The sequence below is a fragment of the Phoenix dactylifera genome, chromosome 10, assembly GCF_009389715.1.
Source record: "Phoenix dactylifera cultivar Barhee BC4 chromosome 10, palm_55x_up_171113_PBpolish2nd_filt_p, whole genome shotgun sequence".
Lineage (NCBI taxonomy): Eukaryota > Viridiplantae > Streptophyta > Magnoliopsida > Arecales > Arecaceae > Phoenix > Phoenix dactylifera.
In genome coordinates, this window is record NC_052401.1 from 12,694,101 (window position 1) to 12,711,847 (window position 17,747).

The 17,747-nt window shown below is 40.5% G+C and overlaps 1 pseudogene; it reads left to right on the plus strand.

Moving 5' to 3' along the window:
- The first annotated feature begins 5,341 nt into the window (after window positions 1-5,341).
- LOC103697355 lies at window positions 5,342-16,327 on the plus strand (annotated as a pseudogene).
- Window positions 16,328-17,747: the final 1,420 nt, after the last annotated feature.

Below are 17,747 nucleotides of genomic sequence, written 5' to 3' on the forward strand. Positions count from 1 at the left end.
AATATGTCTTTCGCAGGTATATCTCTCAAACTTGAATACGGTATTATTGTGATTCTAAATCTTAGCATGTTATTATTATTTATAATTAACATTTATGACCTGCCAATTAGCAAGTTTCATGGAAGCAACAAAACAGATATTTTTTATAAAATCATTCTATATAGACTACATATGAGGAAATTCTAGTAAAATCTCACAACCAAACAGTCCCTTAAGAAACCAAGAATGCATGGGTGATCATTTTTGGTATCAAAACCAACAAATTCTAAATATTATGAGTTAAAAAATGATAAAAAAACTAAGACCCATGTTTGATGAATTACAATATTCTCACTAAATTGACTGAACAAGGTATATATAGAGAGAGAGAGCAATTAATAGCCTGTTATATAAAGCCAAGAGTACTAGAATTAGCATGGTAGATGTACTGAATCAAATGAGAAAAATGATTCTTTTTTTTTTCCAAAGATAACATGCACGAGCATACATGCTGTAAGAACAAACCTGATGAAGATTGTTGAAGAAAATTAGGACGTCGAAGCTGAGCCGTTGTGAAAACAACAGCATTCTCAACTTGTAATCAGTATCAGCAGAAAGCGAGAGAATCTTTGTTGCCCAGACAATTTATTTTTCAGGTTTCTGGAGGTATCCAAATTTTTGGACACTTAACACCACGACAGGGCACGACATGGCACAATAAACCTGAACGCTAAACTTTGAAGTGTCCTGTTTACACCAGCAAGAAGTGTTTGCTACTTTGCACTGTTCTTGAGTGTCATGCAGGAGACAGTTCCAAGTGTTGGACATTTAAAGCATATGTTTTTGTACTTCTAACACGGAGTTATCATGATTATTCATTAACTTCAACTATATTAACACAACCGAAGAGATGTTCAATGTACTCAGGGAATAACTTAAATAGCCTAAGTATCAATTTAACTAAAACAGAATAAAGGATAACATTATCTGTATCTGTATTTATATGTGTGCATTATATGTCATGTCCCTGTGCCTAAATTTTTGGAGGCTGCCATGTCTGGCACTTGAGAAGGCATGCAAGTGCAAGAGAAGATGAAATAGACTGCAATAATAGCAACAACAGATCTATACTAAAGTTCAAAAGAAGCTAGCACTCATGGTAATCACTTATCGAAGAACCAAGATATATGTCCAGGGAGATATGAAAAATTAAACAGAGAAACAAGAAGACGAAGAAGAAAGCAGGCCTTCAGTGAAGAAAGTTCACTTAAGCCCATCTCAAGAGAAAGCATGCTTCCTATGTTGCCTTCTCCAGTTTTATAACTCAAATCTCGAACAAGTTTATTTCTTCAATTTGAATCACCATCACCTATTTCATATTTAATAAAAATGAAAGTCAAATAAATGAGTGTCATATTTATTTTTACATAAATAGTGATATTAATAATAGTACTTCCCGTGGTTATAGTTATATGACTTACACTGACTTGAAGGCTCTTCCTTAGCTTTGTGTTCGGCAATGCTTATACCATAATAAACATACTCTGGATTATAACAACTTTTGGATCTCTCACTAAAGCTCTAGCTTTAAAAAGTTTTCGCTAGTTGATAATACGGCTGTGGAGGGGGCCATCCAAATATATCGGCAGTAAAATCCGATCTGTAAGATGTTCTAGGCTGCGTAGGATAGTAGCTACTAAAAGATGATGCCTCAAACATATTATATCTATATATATATCTATATGGGTCATAAGCTGTCTATGGCTGTAGTAATAGGATCCAGCATACGACTCGAAACCTGATATATTTATAGATCCTATTCTACGTGTGACGTAATCTGTAGCTACATCGTGTCATCTGAATAACCTCAAGGAGCCCTTCTTCTATATGCAATCATATCCTTATGGGCTCTACCAGATCGTGAACCATGGTTTCTATTATGTATAGGATGTATAAACTAAGATTGACTAGTGAATCAAAACCACCCTGCGGCTATGTCTCATAAACAGTGGTCTTATATCCTCTACTCCCTCTCTGTCCAGCAAATCAATGACTACCGGAACTGTTATCGCTGCTATTGCTAGGCTCTGAATCAGAGTGAATTGACTCCTCCTCTATACTCTCCATTGGGCTTGCAACTGTTTTTTTTAATTCTTTTTTTGCTATAATGAGAAGCTTCCTGCTTATCCTTCGTGCTCCTCTTTGCTTGGCTATGCTGGGAGTAGGGATGTCATCCTCTTGACTGAGTCAATTGGGTAGTGTGGTGGACTCATCTAAGCAACTCTCGATTATATCTCGGAGAGGATGTCTCATACAAGGAGTCATGTGATGACTGGCTCTCCAATAACCCTTGTGGCTGTGTTGCTCAGCTGCAAAAATGCGTGGAATATTGTGATCTACCCATTGGCTTGCATCGACTCTAGTCTCTCTTGCTACAAAACTAGCCGATCATAGAGGCGATCCTGACTCATCAAGCTTCAGCTTTTACTGCTGGCCCATAAGCCATCCGATCATAGGAGCATCATCATCATCAACAAAAGCATTATGGAATGGATCTATGTACTTTAGCTCCATTTTCTTCTGAATGAATTATAGCCTTAACCTCAGATTGTAGTGAATATATACAAAATCGTTGAGGCAGTTCTATGTTAGACGGTTCTTCTACTTGTTATGGATGAGGGTGAAGGTGAACTAGTTGCATTCACAACCACACGAGAAGACTGTCTGAGAGAGGATCTAGATGGCTAGCTGTTTAAGATTTTTTATGAACAAACCAAAATAAATCCACCATTCAGCTGCCAAAATATTGAAGAAAATTATATATAAAATAGTATCATATTAGTAACCGTTTAACGTTAGATAATAGTTATCGTTGATATATTATATATCTGAATTCATATTTTTCTTACTTACGATAGCTACTGAGACTCCAAAGCTGGTAGTGCCCTCTCCAAATATTTGAATCTTTGAAAATGAATCTTGTTGTAATTAATTATTGAAGATACGAGTTCACTTATGCATGTCACTTAAGTTAACTTAGCTCTTCTAAACATAGGACCACAACTTTTGGATAAAGCTTTGTCTTATAAATTATATCACGCAGAGCGGCAAAAGTTCGTCATCTATATCAATTCCGGATACGATGTACTAGAATCTCAAGTTCAGGTAGTAAGCTATATATAGAGTTTGTAACTATTTTAGTAAAATTGTACTAGTAAAGGAGCAGTCTAATTTTTAATATTCTTGCTTACCAGCTAGATGCAAGTTCCTACCTTTCTATTAGTCCCACCACTGCTCAATGATGTCAATATATTCCTAAACATGTGTCAGACCTGCCTCTCTAATATGATTCTTTGTCTTCTCCGTTATATAATACAAAAAGTCTATCTAGAAGTACCTCTCGCTTGGCTATGCTGGGAGGATGGATGTCGTCTTCCTGACTGAATCAACCGGATAGTGTGGTGGCCTCATCTAAGCAACTCTCGATCATATCTTTGAGTGGATATCTTAGATAAGGAGTTATGTGATGACCTGCTCTACAACGACGCTTATGGTTGTGTTAATCACCTGAAAATTTAGATACTAAGAAAATGTAACTTGAATTGCATGAGGCTCCACTGACATGACTCCAAACAACCTTTACAGAATTCAACAAAATACTAAGAAAATGTAGCAGAAAATTTAGTTACACTTTGAGAATTCAAATAAATAATAAGAAAGGAAAACTTCAAGGGTCAAGATTTGATAGGCCATTGTTTAAAATACTCACCATGGTAGAAATAAATACTACCATTTAGGGCTGCTAATAAATTGGGCTTGGATCGCCCACCAAAAGCCTGAATTAACCTGGAAAAAAAATAATATGGCCAAGCCCTACTCGGTGTGCAATCCAGGTTTCTTTTTCGAGCCCAAATTCAGCCTATAAATTATTGGCTCAGCCCTCGATCCAGTCAAAGACTACTAGTGTTTTTTTTTTTCCTTCAGTTAAAGTGATAGTGGTCAAAATGATTGAAGATTAGTTACAAAGTCCCCTAGATGTACCCACCATAGATATCATAATATGTCAGTTGGCCAAGCACAAATTTGATAAACTCCCTTACTGGTGGCCAAAACTGCCACTTAGCTTCCCTAAAGATGTGCTGAATACAAACTGATTGAAAGCGATGACATAGGGATCTAGGTGGATCCCTATGTCATAATTTGTAATAGGGCTTCCAAAGACCACTATTTCAAATTCCTATAGTTTAGCTTGAATGGTTTGGACCAATTCTAATATAGCTTAGCTCGGGCCTGTTATCGCTGTACAAAATATTTGAAGCTTGCTGATTTGATCTTGGTGATAAGATTTGTATGGTTTTGAATAAAATCTTAGTGAGTGTAATTTATATGTGCAACCCTCCAGATTTGATGATAAAATATGCATCATTAGTAGAAAGGTTACTAAAAATCTAAAATCACATGTATGTTTCAAGAATAATCTATAGTTCGTGACGGATTCGTTTATAGAGAATAAATAAGATAAAATCTTCAAAAAATATAAGTTCTAGTCTCTTTTCTTAATGTTCTCTCCTTTTTTTTTTTCGGTTTCCTCAAGGAGATATTGGGTTTAGACTTATTCCTTTGTGAGATTTTGCCCGGATCTTTTGTTTGTTTTACATAGTACCAAGTTGTATCACCCATATTTTTCTATATTGATAAAACACGGACACACGAACACACACACATATTCCCTCCACCACACAGCTTCTCAAGATCTCAACATTCCAACCATGTATTGATTTATTTCATGGACACACTATCCAAAAATCCAAACATGGCCGTGAGATCTCTCAATCATTTTGCTCTTGATGCTGAGTATGAAATGGATGGTAGCCTAAGCAAATATATTGAATATTCAAATTATATATTAATGCAAATTAAATATTTCAAATGTGTGCATTACTCATTTTTGTATTTGGACCGAAGGGTAAAATTATTACCAAATCATTCTATAAATGAGTATTATTTTGTAAAAATAACATAAATTGGATATTTTTAGAAAATCAATCATAAAATAATTTTTTTTATGCAAAACTCATGTCAAGCAAAAATAACCACCCTATCATATAAATATATTTAGTATTGAAAAATCAGGGCCTATCCAAGCTGCTTTTATGTTTTTGTTTCTTTATAAATTAGTAAAAGATGTTGCTTTAATTTTTGTTTTGACAGTAAAAATTTGTATCTGCCTATAAAAATATAAAATTTAAAAATAATTTTAAAAAACACAAGAATGTTTGTCATATATATTGCTCCTTCTAAGTTTTTTTTCCTCGCCCTCCCATTTTTTTCCCTAAAAAATTAAAATAAAATATAATGAATAAAATAATGCAAAATATTCGCCCCATCCTTCGTTAGATCTCGTCCCCCGCGCTCCGATGCGCTTCCCGATCTCCCCGCCCTCCGCGGCCCCAGATCTCCCCGACCGTGGTGGCGCCGCCGGCGGAGGCTAGCCCCGCCGCCGCCTCCCCATACCCCCCAGATCCCAATGGGCTCCTCCCATTCCTCCCTCAGCCGCGTAGACGGCGACGACGGTGACGACGACGAAGAGGAGCGGGGCCTTCTCGCGAGCCCCACGACCTCCAAGGGGAAGGTCCTCGAGCAAGAACCCGAGGTCCTCCCCTGCCGCGCCGCCGCATCCCCGCTCTCCCCCCAGCTCTCCGCCGCTGGCACCCCGCGCCTCCTCGGCCCCTCCGTCCGGGTCTGGGACCCCTGCAACGTCCTCCTGCCCCCTCCTCTGCCTGCGCCTGCGATCTCGTCCGGAGGCCCCATGGACTGGGCCACGGAGGTGCTCCTTATTGCCCATGGAGAGTGCGAGGCTGGCCTGCGGCCGGATCTGGTCGGCGGACGGTGGCCAGCGGCGGGGCTGACCTCGAAAGGGGAGCGCCAGGCCAGGGCTTTGGCCGTGTTCCTCAAATCTCAAGGTGTGAGGTTAACTTCCGTGTACACGTCGCCGTTGGATCGGGCGAGGGCCACTGCGGCCTCTGTTTGTCAGGTAATATGGATTAAATGCTCCTTTCTGTGATCATTTATCACTCCAGTGTGGTTCAATTACCGGAATTACTCAACCATACTGCTGCATTTCCGAGTACTATTCTTGTATTCCTTGGCTACTTTAGAATGCATTACCGATTAAATTTATAGAACTTTTTATTTAAATTTTGACTAAAATTTGATTTTTAATGCATATTGGGTATTTGAATGCAAATATAATTGTTATCTAAATTGCTGAGCTTAATTTGTTGTGATTTTTTTTTTTTGGCTCTTTTCCTGATTATTTTGGAGCATTGTGAATATCTTTTGGTTTAGAATTTTATTTAACAAAAAAGTTGTTAGGATTTATGGATGTATCATTTCGATGTCTTCGCTGGTATTATCTTCTATAGCTGTGTAATTGTTATTAATCACGGTAGACATCATGAACATATCTAAGAGTGATCCTGATGCATTCATTTCTATTGCATGCCATGGAACCGTGATAGTCTATTAACTGGAATTGGCAGTAAGCAGATAGGCATGAACCCTGTACATCTTGTCCAGGATAAATATTCACTAGTACAAAGATAATTTCATGCATTTTTCATCACTATAAACGAAGTGATCCTTTTGTTTTATAACCAACTATCGTCTTCTTGATCTAAATTGCTGCCTATCTTGTATAATTATATTAGCTTTAAAAATGTCCATGATCTACTGTCAACATGATGATTCTTTGAATTATGTGAAGAAATTTTGCATAGAAAAGAATGCTGCAGAAACAGTCCTTCATTTTAATATTAGACATGTCATTGAGATAAAAATTGCCTTGCCAACCTTTTTACCCTATGGGAAATGGATGGGTGCTTTTTTCACAATGTCAAGAAACCTTGTTAACTTGCTTATTTGAAGACTGGTTCTCTTTCTTGTATTTATCGGTCTATATAAATGTGACGAATGCATTCTCTGGAAGCAACTATTGTTGGTTTGAATGACATTAACTTTGCAGACATTTTTAAACCAAATATCATCTGCTTTGTTAAGATGTTTGCCATTCTTATAGCACAAGTCATATGTGAAGAAATTACAGTATGGTTATCACAACTAGTTACATATATAGTATATTATATTATACCCAGTGTTTACATAATTTTTGGAGTTCACACCATATACTGGAAGCCTTGACTGATTGAGAAAAAATTGATCATCTATTGGTTCCATGTAGGGTTCCAAGTAGGGTTCCAAGTTCTTTTACCTTTCCTTCTCAGCTCTCAAGCCATATTTCCTTTAAAGGCATGACTGATAACCTGAACAAAATGTAACATGCACTGCAGATTATCTTCTATAAATAATAACTTCCTCCTTTTATTGTTTGTCTGTTGCCCACTACCTTGTTGCAACCATAAAAAAGGACAGTGCCTTCTATCTCGAAATAAGTTTTGCCGGCCCAATTTATAGCTTTGGTATATGTGAATTTTGAAGTATTTTTGTTGCCTTGTTATGTGCTATTTTTGCTCCTTTGCTTTCCATCCACTTCTCTTCCTCCTGAGATGAAGGGCCAATTTTGGGCGCTCATGTTTACTTACATATTTCTTACCTATCAAAAGTAGTTCAGATTTCCATGTGAAGCATATGGAATGCAAAAATTCCACTGCAAAATCAGCATAGCCATATCAACAACTTGAGGCACCACGAGGCAGCAATATGGTGGGGGCAAGAGCTTCAGCAATCAGCCAGGCCGTGATGCCCATTTAAGAAAGCAGAAGAATCAAAAAAACTTGCCATCTATTTAATCATGCGACACCAGAAACTTAGCAGCCCACTAGACTGAAGACAAGAACCTTGACCATCTTCAAGGACAAATCTCAAGCAATTTCCTACAGAGATCATTTAATATCCATTTAAACAACTTCTGCGCAATTTTATGGAATACTTTTTCATTAGGCGTATAAATTTAGACCAGTTTTGTTCATGCAGTTTGCAACCTTTGTGGCATGGTGGAGGTCTGATACTTGCATGCTCTTCTGGGCATTTTGGAGTCGTTTAGATCTGGTTAGGCTAGCTTTAACTAGAATTGGATCCCTAATTATGTGTTTATGGAACAAAACATTATTTTGTTAATCAAGTTGGGTGGAGGCCATGAAGAACATTGGTAATTTTGGGGTGGCTCTCCTGAATTAAATGACTGCCAACCAAAGTAGGCCGAATTGGACCGATTTATTCCGATTTGGTTTGTATCGAGCCTACCAGGTGGAGAACCAGGTCGGTTTGGCTGTTAAAATTGGGACCGGTCCCCGAACCGGCTGGGACTGGTCTCGAACCAGCCGGAACCATTTGAAACCGGCTGGTTTCATTCGAACTTAGTGCGAATTGTTCGGTAAAAATACATAAAAAATATATTTTCGGATTAAAAATAAAAAAATATAAGAAATAAAATTAAAAAAAGATAAAATCAGAAGCATATTTAGGGGCATGCAAGCTACTCTTTATCAAAATTTGGTCTTCATTTATTCAAGTTTTGATACGATCATGCGCATAGTGGCCTAAGCCTTTATTTGAAAAAAAGAGAAATAAGTCGTCTTTAATGTATGCCCACGGGCCTAGAAAAATATATGTAGTATCCATTATTGAGATCTACATGGATCTGAGCTGAAATATATTTTTAAAATATTTATATTTAAAAATTATTTTTTTATTTAACAAATAATTAAAAATATATAATTAATACATATTATATAATTAATTTTTAGATTTTGGTTCTACTTCAGCCATATTTTAGCGAATGTGGTAGACAATACGTATTATAGGTCTGTCATTTTCTTTATGCAAACTATCGATCCCGGTGTAGATTTTTTAGGACTGAAAGACATCTACGACGAATTTCTTAACAATAATGAGGAGTTAGAGAAGTAGATTGCCTCATACAAGAGCAAATGGCGCATATATGGACTGACGGTAATGTGTGATGATTGGATCGGTCATACCAGGTGGAGCATTATCAATTTATTGATGTATTGTGATACGAAGATTTTCTTTCATAAGGTTGATACTTTTGATCAAGCGCACAACGCCATGTGCATCTTCAGATTGATGGAAGAGGTGATTGATTAGGTAGGAGAGGAGAATATCGTGCAGGTCATCACTGATAATGGGCTATAATATAAGGTTGCCGAGGAGATCTTAATGGAGCAGTGATCACATTTTTGGACCTCATGTGCTGTATATTGTACTGACCTCATATTGATGGACATTGCGAAGATTCATAGGGGTGCAACAGACAGTAGAGATAGCCCAAACTATCTCTAGATATATTTATCATATATGGGTCCTTTTACTGATAAGAAGATATGTAGGAGAAGAGATTTTGAAACTCACACAGTTTGCAACCAACTACGTTGCACTTGATAGCCTTCTTGAGAGAAAAAGCAGCCATAGATTAGATGTTTGTCACTGCCGAGTAGCAGAAAAGTAAAATTGCAAGGGCCAGCATTGTCGAAGAGTTGGTGACGAGGAAGACATTCTGGCAGCAGGCCGAGAAGATAACGAAGGCTTATCAGCCCATTGTATGAAGTGCTTCGAGCCGTGGACAGCGAGAGGTACCCCATTTGGATTTTTTGTATTATATGATGAAAGAAAAAGATTCAGATCAAGGAGGCAAAAACGATGTATGCCCAGAAGTATATCAACATCGTTGAGTGGCGGTGAGACTACTAGATGGGTAGGAGGCTTGCATCTAGTAGGTAAGTAAGAACATTGAAAATTAGACTGCTCTTGTACTTGTATAATTTTACTAAGACAATAACGAACTCTATCTGCAGTATACTACCTAAATCTGAGGTTCAGTACACCGTAGTTGGAATCGATATAGATGACGAACTTTTGATTGTTCTGCGTAATGTGATTTATAAGATGGAGCTTGATCTAGAAGTCGTGGCTCTATGTCTAGAAGAGGTAAGTTAACTGAAGTGATATATGTAAGTTAACTGGTATCTTCAGTTAACATATTACAATAGTTTTTTTGTAGACCAAAATATTTAGAGTGGGCATTAACAGCTTTGGAGTCTCAGCAGCCGTCGTAAGTAAGAAAGGTATAAATTCAGATATATTATATATTAGGAGGACATTTACCTGAATGGTGGATTTATTTTGGTTACTAAAGTAAGAAAAAATGGTTACTAATATGATACTATCTTATATGTAATTCTTTTCAATATTTTTGCAGCTAAATGGTGGATTCATTTGGTTTGTCCGTAAAAATTTTAAGCGGCCAGCTATTTTGATTCTCTTCCAGATGGTCTGTTCGAGTGGCTGTGAGCCGCTGGGGCCTGTTAACGAGCCGAGCTGCTCGGGCTCGGCCCGGTAAAAGCTCGGCTTGTAAGTCAAACGAGCTCGAGCTCAAAATGAGGCCCGTTTAAATCCGAACTCGAGCCCGAGCAACTCATGAGCCTGTTTGGGCTTGTGACTTAACACTGCTTGGACTCTTTTTGAGTCTCCCCTAAACCGTGTATACTTGGACTGCCGCTGGTTCCTGTGGGCTCATATACCAATTTAACTCCATAAGCAGCATCTGCTTCAAAGAAAATGCCTTTTTCTCCTCCACCACCGCCACCTCCCTTCCACCGCCGCCCACCTGCTCGGCATACACCGAGCCCGAGCGCAGGCAGCTGGTGTCCGACACCTTCTCGGAGGTGTCCTCGGGAGTCCTCTCTTGGTCTATGAGCCGACGCCCTGTGGGCTTATCGTCGGAGCGCCGCCAGTGTCCTCATAGGAGTCGGAGCCGGAGGTGGAGCAGGAGGCGAACTCGATGAAGGAGATGCGGTTTGAAGGATGATAGAACGAAGCAGGAGGGGCAAACATTGCAGATGACGACACCCTGTGAGTGGGCGAGGCTTCACCGCCTCGACAATCTGCCGGAAGACGTGGAGGCGCTCGAGGAGGTCTGCCGGTCTCCCTGGCCAGTCCAGCCACTCCCTCAGGCTCACCTCCCTGCGCTCCTCTTCCTCCGTTGCCGCAGACACCACCACTGCACCGGCCGGCCGAAAGCTCCCCGTCCTCGGTGCAGGATAGAAGGCGGCCCATCTCCTCCTCTCCCTCTTCCATCGACTTGCCTCCCCAGCCGGCCGCCGCCGCTGCCACCGAGCTCAAGCTGTCGCTCGAGGCAATGCAGTCATCTCTTCTCGCTCTGTTGCCTTTAGAACAAGGCAATTACAGTTCCCAAAAAAAACGAAGGGGTTACGTGGCCCGAGCTTGGTCTCGGGCTTGAGCTCGTAATTGAAATGAGCTTTACGAGCTCAAGCCCGAGCCTTTGCTTTGCCAAGCAAGTCCAAGCTCGAGCCCATGCAGAGCTCGACACTAAGCTCGAGCCCGAGTCCGCTCGGCTCGGGCTCCGCTCGGCTCGTTAACAGGCCTAATGAGCGCAACTGGTCCACCTTTGCCCTCGTTCACAGCAAGCAGAGGAATCGTTTGACATAAAAGCGGCCTCAACGACTTTGTATGTGTTTACTACAATCTGAGATTAAAGCTGAAGTACATTCAAGAGAAAGTGAAGCTAAAATACACATACTTAATCTATAGTGTTTTTGTTGATGATGAGGATGATTCTAAGATCAGATGGATGATGAGCCAGCAGCAGGAGCCAGAGTTCGATGAGCGAGGATCGCTTCTATGATCGGCCAGTTTTGTAGCTAATAAGGTTAGGGTTGATGCATGGCAATGGGCAAAGAGCAATATTCTGCGCGTCCTTTCAGTTGATCAACTCCAACCATAGGCATTATTGGGGGCCGATCACCATATGACTCCTTGTCCGAGACATCCTCTCAGAGATATGATCGAAAGATACTTAAACGAGGCCACTACGCTACCCAGTCGACTCGGTTAGGAGGGCGACATCCATCCTCCTAACGTAGCCAGGCAAAGAGGGGCATGAAGGGCAAGAAACAAAGAGTGGCACGAAGAGTAAGCAGGTAGCGAGTGGCACGAAGGGTAAGTAGACAGCAAGTGGCACAAAGGGTAAGCAAGCAGCTGCTCAGTACTCCAAAAAATAAAAATAAAAGGCACCTGTATCCCCCTATGTAGTGTGTGGAGGAGCAAGTTCACTCAGATTCATAGATTAAGAACAGTATTTTCTGGTGGTCATGGATCTATTGGCCACAGAGAGTGGAGGACATAAGACCATCGTTTATAAGACGCCATAAGATGGTTTTCAATTTACCGATGAGTTCTAGTTTACGCAAGCTACGCAGGATAGGGACCACAGTGCATAGGGCTGGAAGTGGGCCGGGCCGGGCCGGGCCACACCCCTACCCAAACCCGGCTCGAAATTTTTTTCCGGGCTTCGGGCCGGGCCGAGGCCCGAACAATTTTACAGGAACGAGGCCCGAGCTCGGCCCGAGCCCGTTTGGGCCCGCCCGATTGGGGAATTTCTTTTGGGCCAGCCCGATTGTGCATATCTTCAAGATCAAGACAGTATCAGGGAATTTGGGGATTGCATATTGAAAAACAAGGGGCACAAGGGTGTGGTTTTTGGGGTGAATTGACACACTGTTGATTATATATTGCTACTGGAGATGGTATTAAGTCACTTTAGCCAGTTTCAAGACATCAACTACTATTTTAGCTTGAAAAGGATCATCATGCACATAATTGAAGGCATGTCCTGCATGGGTACAAAGACAAGCCCAACCAATCTCTTAATTTGCAGCTGCTAAACAAGCCAAAAAAAAAGACACATACATCTTCGGGCAGAAAGCAAAGCAGAATTTTTTTTGATGGAAAGCAAAGCAGAGATCACATAGATACCAGAGGGGGGTGAAAGCCTCAGATCACGATGGGGGTGAAAGCCCTCAGATCACGATGGGGGTGAGAACTGAGAACGGTCGAGTACGGTCGAAGAGCCCTCAGATCTAGGGTTTCACCACTTCGCCGAGCTTGGAAGGTCGACGACGACGGCTGGCGACCGGTGACGAGCCGACAAGAAGAAGCGGAGAAACCCTAGCTCCACGCCTCCGCCGCTCGTCCGCTTCTGCGTCTTTGCAAATCTCAACCAGAACGAAGAAATATCATTCGTAATCGTACCTCAAAACCTAGCTTTCGCCGACGATAGGGTGGTTGGGACTCCTCTTCACCACTTCGCCGAGCTTGGACGGTCGACGATGGACGACACCGGAGAAACCCTAGCTCCACGCCTCATCGCCTCCACCGCTCGTCCGCTCCGCGGCTCCGCCTCTGCAAATCCCTCGATTCGAGCTGTCGCCTGTCGTCGACGACCGGAGAAACCATAGCTCCACGCCTCGTCGGTCGTCGCCTCTACCGCTGTCGCCTGTCGGGGCAAGTGGGCAAGGGCAACTGACTGGGTTTAGCAGCTTTAGCCGTTTAGGGCCTTTACGCGTTTAGCTGCGATTCGAGCCTGCGAGTCGGGGCTGGGTGTGGGCTCGGGTTTGGACGGGCCCGGGCCGGGCGAATGAAATAATCGAGCCGGCCGAAATAGATATGGGCTTAATCATTCAGCCCGAGCCCGACCCGAAATACATTGAGCCTAGCCCATAGCTCGGCCCCGAGGGCGGCCCGACCCGATGGGCTTCGGGCCGTGCCCGAGCCCACTTCCAGCCCTAACAGTGGCATGATCTGATAGAACCCAGAGGATACTATTGCATATAGAAGATGGACTCCTCAAAGTTATTCAAGGGACATGATGTAACTGCTGATGTCCTTGCACGTGGAGTAGGATCCATAAATGTATTAGGTTTCAAGTCACATATTGGATCCTATTACCTGCATTCATAAACAACTTATGTAACCCATACGAATACAGATATGGATATTTTGGTGGCTGTTACCTCATGCAGCTCGAAGCATCTTAAGGATCGGATTTTGTTGCCGACTTATTCGGATGGCCCTTCGTAGCTGTTTTATCAGCTAAATGATACCTTTCAGAGCCAGAGCTTCGTTGAGAGATCCGAGAGTGCTTATAATCCTGAGCGCGTTCGTTATGCGATGAACATACAAGGACTACAGCGCTGCTTACTTAGAGGAGTGGGTCGACATGCCTACAGACTATGCTAATGATCCGGATATTTACGAGAGACATCGCCACTTAACGAGATTTTACGTATCGGTATGTATATTGTACTTTAAATATATGTAATTAATAATATTATTTATATTTTTCACCTCACTAGTAGATTTTAAGATATTTCATGTTGTTTCTTATAACATGCAACATCTCATTAATCATTTTATGCTTTGTATTACTTTAAAGAACATGCATCATTTAGGTTAAACCGGAATCATAGAAATATAAAAAATATCAAAAAAAATCAAATTAGAGTTAGAATCATTAAAAAGTTGAAAAGATTGATTACAAATTAATTTAAACTGAAAAACTCAAAAAAAGAAAAACCGGTACACCCAAGTGTGCTGTATATCGGTATGGTACCAAACCAGTATGGGTCTTGGTACTGGTTTAGCAGACCTTGCTGCCATAATGTATCTTCACTAGAAATATCTAATAATTGAAGAGAAGACTAAAGGAGAAGTTTCAGGAATACAGCATGCTTGCAACTGTGGCAAAAAGGGCCGAAGTTGTTCATAAGAATGAAAAAGTCATTGCTATTAGAAGTTCACATATATATGGGCTGGTATTAAGCTTTAAAGTGCTAGCTGTCTGGCATGAAACTGGCAATTACCATGTTAATGCTTTACCAGCACCATGCACCGCTGCGTGCTAGTTCCCTTTGTGCTTGTGTGTGCGCCAGAACTTGCACACTTGGCTTGATATTCACATGATACCATTCTCAGATAGAATGTTTGCCTTCATCGCTCCAATATGTGATACCTCAATCTCTGGCTGCCATTCTCTCTAAGGAATTGTCAGTAGTTTGAAGCTATACTGAACCAGTGCTGGGAAATTCTGAGATAGAATATTTGTTGTTTATTCTTTGAGCATTTCTGCTGTAATGTTCGAGAGGGGCATTCATGATTACTTTAGATATCGGATCAGCATCTATGACTTTCTTCTCCTTCTCTGAGCCCTCATCTATTAAGGTTGACCAAAATTCTGGTCACTTATTAGAAAAAGTCATAGTTATTAGAACTTCTATTAAACTTACAAGTGTTGATTGCTATATATAGGCTCTTACCTTGACTATGCACTCTTTCAAGTTGCATTTTGAAGAGCCTTCTTGCTTGTTCCTTATCTATCATTTAATTATCTGATTCTCTATAGGCTTTAAAAATATTGTTGAAAGGTATTCTTGTTATTGCCATCTGTCAAACAATTTTAATTGCTAATAATGTAAGAGGGTCTTCTTTCTGTTGTACTATTTCTGATACTTACGAGTGCATAAAGCTTGAATCTTTTCCTGTTGCCGGATTGATATGTGATTCAATTCCACAGGAACTTGGTTTTGCGGAGGTGCAGATACAATCTTCAGATCATTAGTTGAAATAAGTCAGGGTCAGTGGAAGGCTGCCTGCAATCAGAAGTTTACACTCCAGAAATTGTCAGCTTAATGGACAAAACTCAGCCTGATTTCTCTGCACCTTCAGGAGAATCACTCAGGCAGGTGGAATTCGGATGATTGAATTCTTTAACAGAACAGTCCTAAGATTGCCTGAGAAACTGGCTATTGGAGCTACATCAGCTCATCAAAATGAGACAAAGGAATTCTCCTGCAACAGCTTTACCAATTCAGTCAAGAGCGAGATGGGCCTCACTGGGATTTGCTTTACAGGCATAATCGGCCAGGCCTTCAAAGGAAGAAATTGGTAAAAGTAACTTCAGTTTGTGACAACTGGAGATAATGAAACAGAAGACGAGTTCTCCCTAGGGAACCCGCACACAGGGAACTTCTTAATGAAGCAAATACCAGAAACCTCAAGACCTGCATTGGATCTTCACTCATGCAGTCCCAATAAAATGTCTTCTCACTGGCCTGCTGGACTGTAGTCGCGTGATGTCCCATAAGATATGTATAGATATTCTTCAGTGACGCTGCTGCAGCACTCACAGAGAACAGGATGGCAAATCAAGAAACTGAATGATACTGCACATCTCAGGCTTCTTTAGACAGCAACAAAAGGAGAAGCCTTGTTGGATCATAAGTTAACAACGGGGAGAAGTAAAAATTTTGGATATATTCTCCTTTTGATGGTGTGAACCTGGATTTGTATAATGACAAGTCATTTATGTTGTCTGCTGGAAATATCAGTTCATCTGAAATGGTTGGCTGTGGATACCAATTGCAATGTTCATAAATTGGTTTCAACATAACTGATGGACATTGGAAAGTTGAATTGGAATAAGAAGTCTGGGCGTGAGTGAGGCAGCTAAAGAGATCATTTTGTAATGTCTTTAATTTCATCACCAGCTCCAAAAGCCTAGGATGGAGTTTAGTGTCATTGTTGTCCTGTCATGTCCCAATTTTTGATCAATAACTTAAGTATGAATGAATTTAATTCAATCTTTGTTTTGATAATAAACAGTCGTTAGTCACTTCGATGGTGAATGAGATTAAAACTGCCATGGTTCTAAACATTTTTTGGATTGACCATGGCCAAAAATTTAAGCTCGAATAAAGTGGCCGTAAATAAGTCAGATTAGGCTCTAGATAATAAACAAGCAAATATTAACATCTTTATATTCTTCTCAAAACAGGAACGGAAAGAGGCTCTATAAAATTTTCCTCATGTTGTCAATACCCGCATTGTCAGAGTGAATAGAATGGAGGTGATTCGGAACCAAGGAACAAAGCCACCATTTTGCAATAGGTTGATCCTGAATAGAACACCGCATCTCGGTGGTGATATGAACACGCCAGCAATATAGAATAAACTAAGTTGATTTCTAAGCTAGGAATCAGAATTGATATCCAAAATACCCAAGACGTGTTTGGTTTGTGACCGAAATCGGAATCAAAATGGATTAGAATGGCCATATCTTCCAAAGTATTTGGTTCGACCGGAATAGAATCAAAATGGAATCAATACATAAAAGAGTAGGAATAGGTTTGAGAGATTGGAGCATTTCTATCTTCCTAAAATGAACATGAATAAAACTCCTATTCAGAGTCCAACTCTCCCCAACTAAGCATATGTCACGTATAGAAATAGGTCTGCTCTTAGGCGTTTTTTTTATATTAGTTTTTTGGTAAACACTTTGTGATGATTACCGGTAACATTGCAATATAGAAAGAGATATCGTGATCCCAAGGTCATGGAAATTTTAGGACATTTGCTGCCTCAACTTCACCGGAGAGATCCATCCATCAAGTAACATCCCATAGACACAACATTTTGGACAAATTGGGAAAGTATGTTGATTTAGTTCTGACCACAGTAATGTCACTTCAAATATCAAAATCTATACAAGCTATAAATCTTATAGCCTATTAATTAGAATACCAGCACAAATGTTCGAGACATCTGATACATAGACATAAGTTAGCTGCCTCTCAATAGAGGTGACCTTGCTAGGAATTCTCGTCGGATTGAAATGCTAGAAACCAGAAGCATGGAAAAATCAATGCAGAAAAGTAGCAAAATCAAATAAAATGATCACTGAGAAACACCAGCAAAGTCATGCACTCAACTTCCTGTCTTTCATACAAGTTGCCTTTTTCTCTCTCTTAAAGAATATTAAACTTGTTTCTTTCATGTGATGAATCCAATGCTATTATGGGCATAGTTTCTTCCAGTCAGGACAATAGCAGCAAAAATGGGTGCAACAGGCACCTTGTTGATAAAATATACAGTCA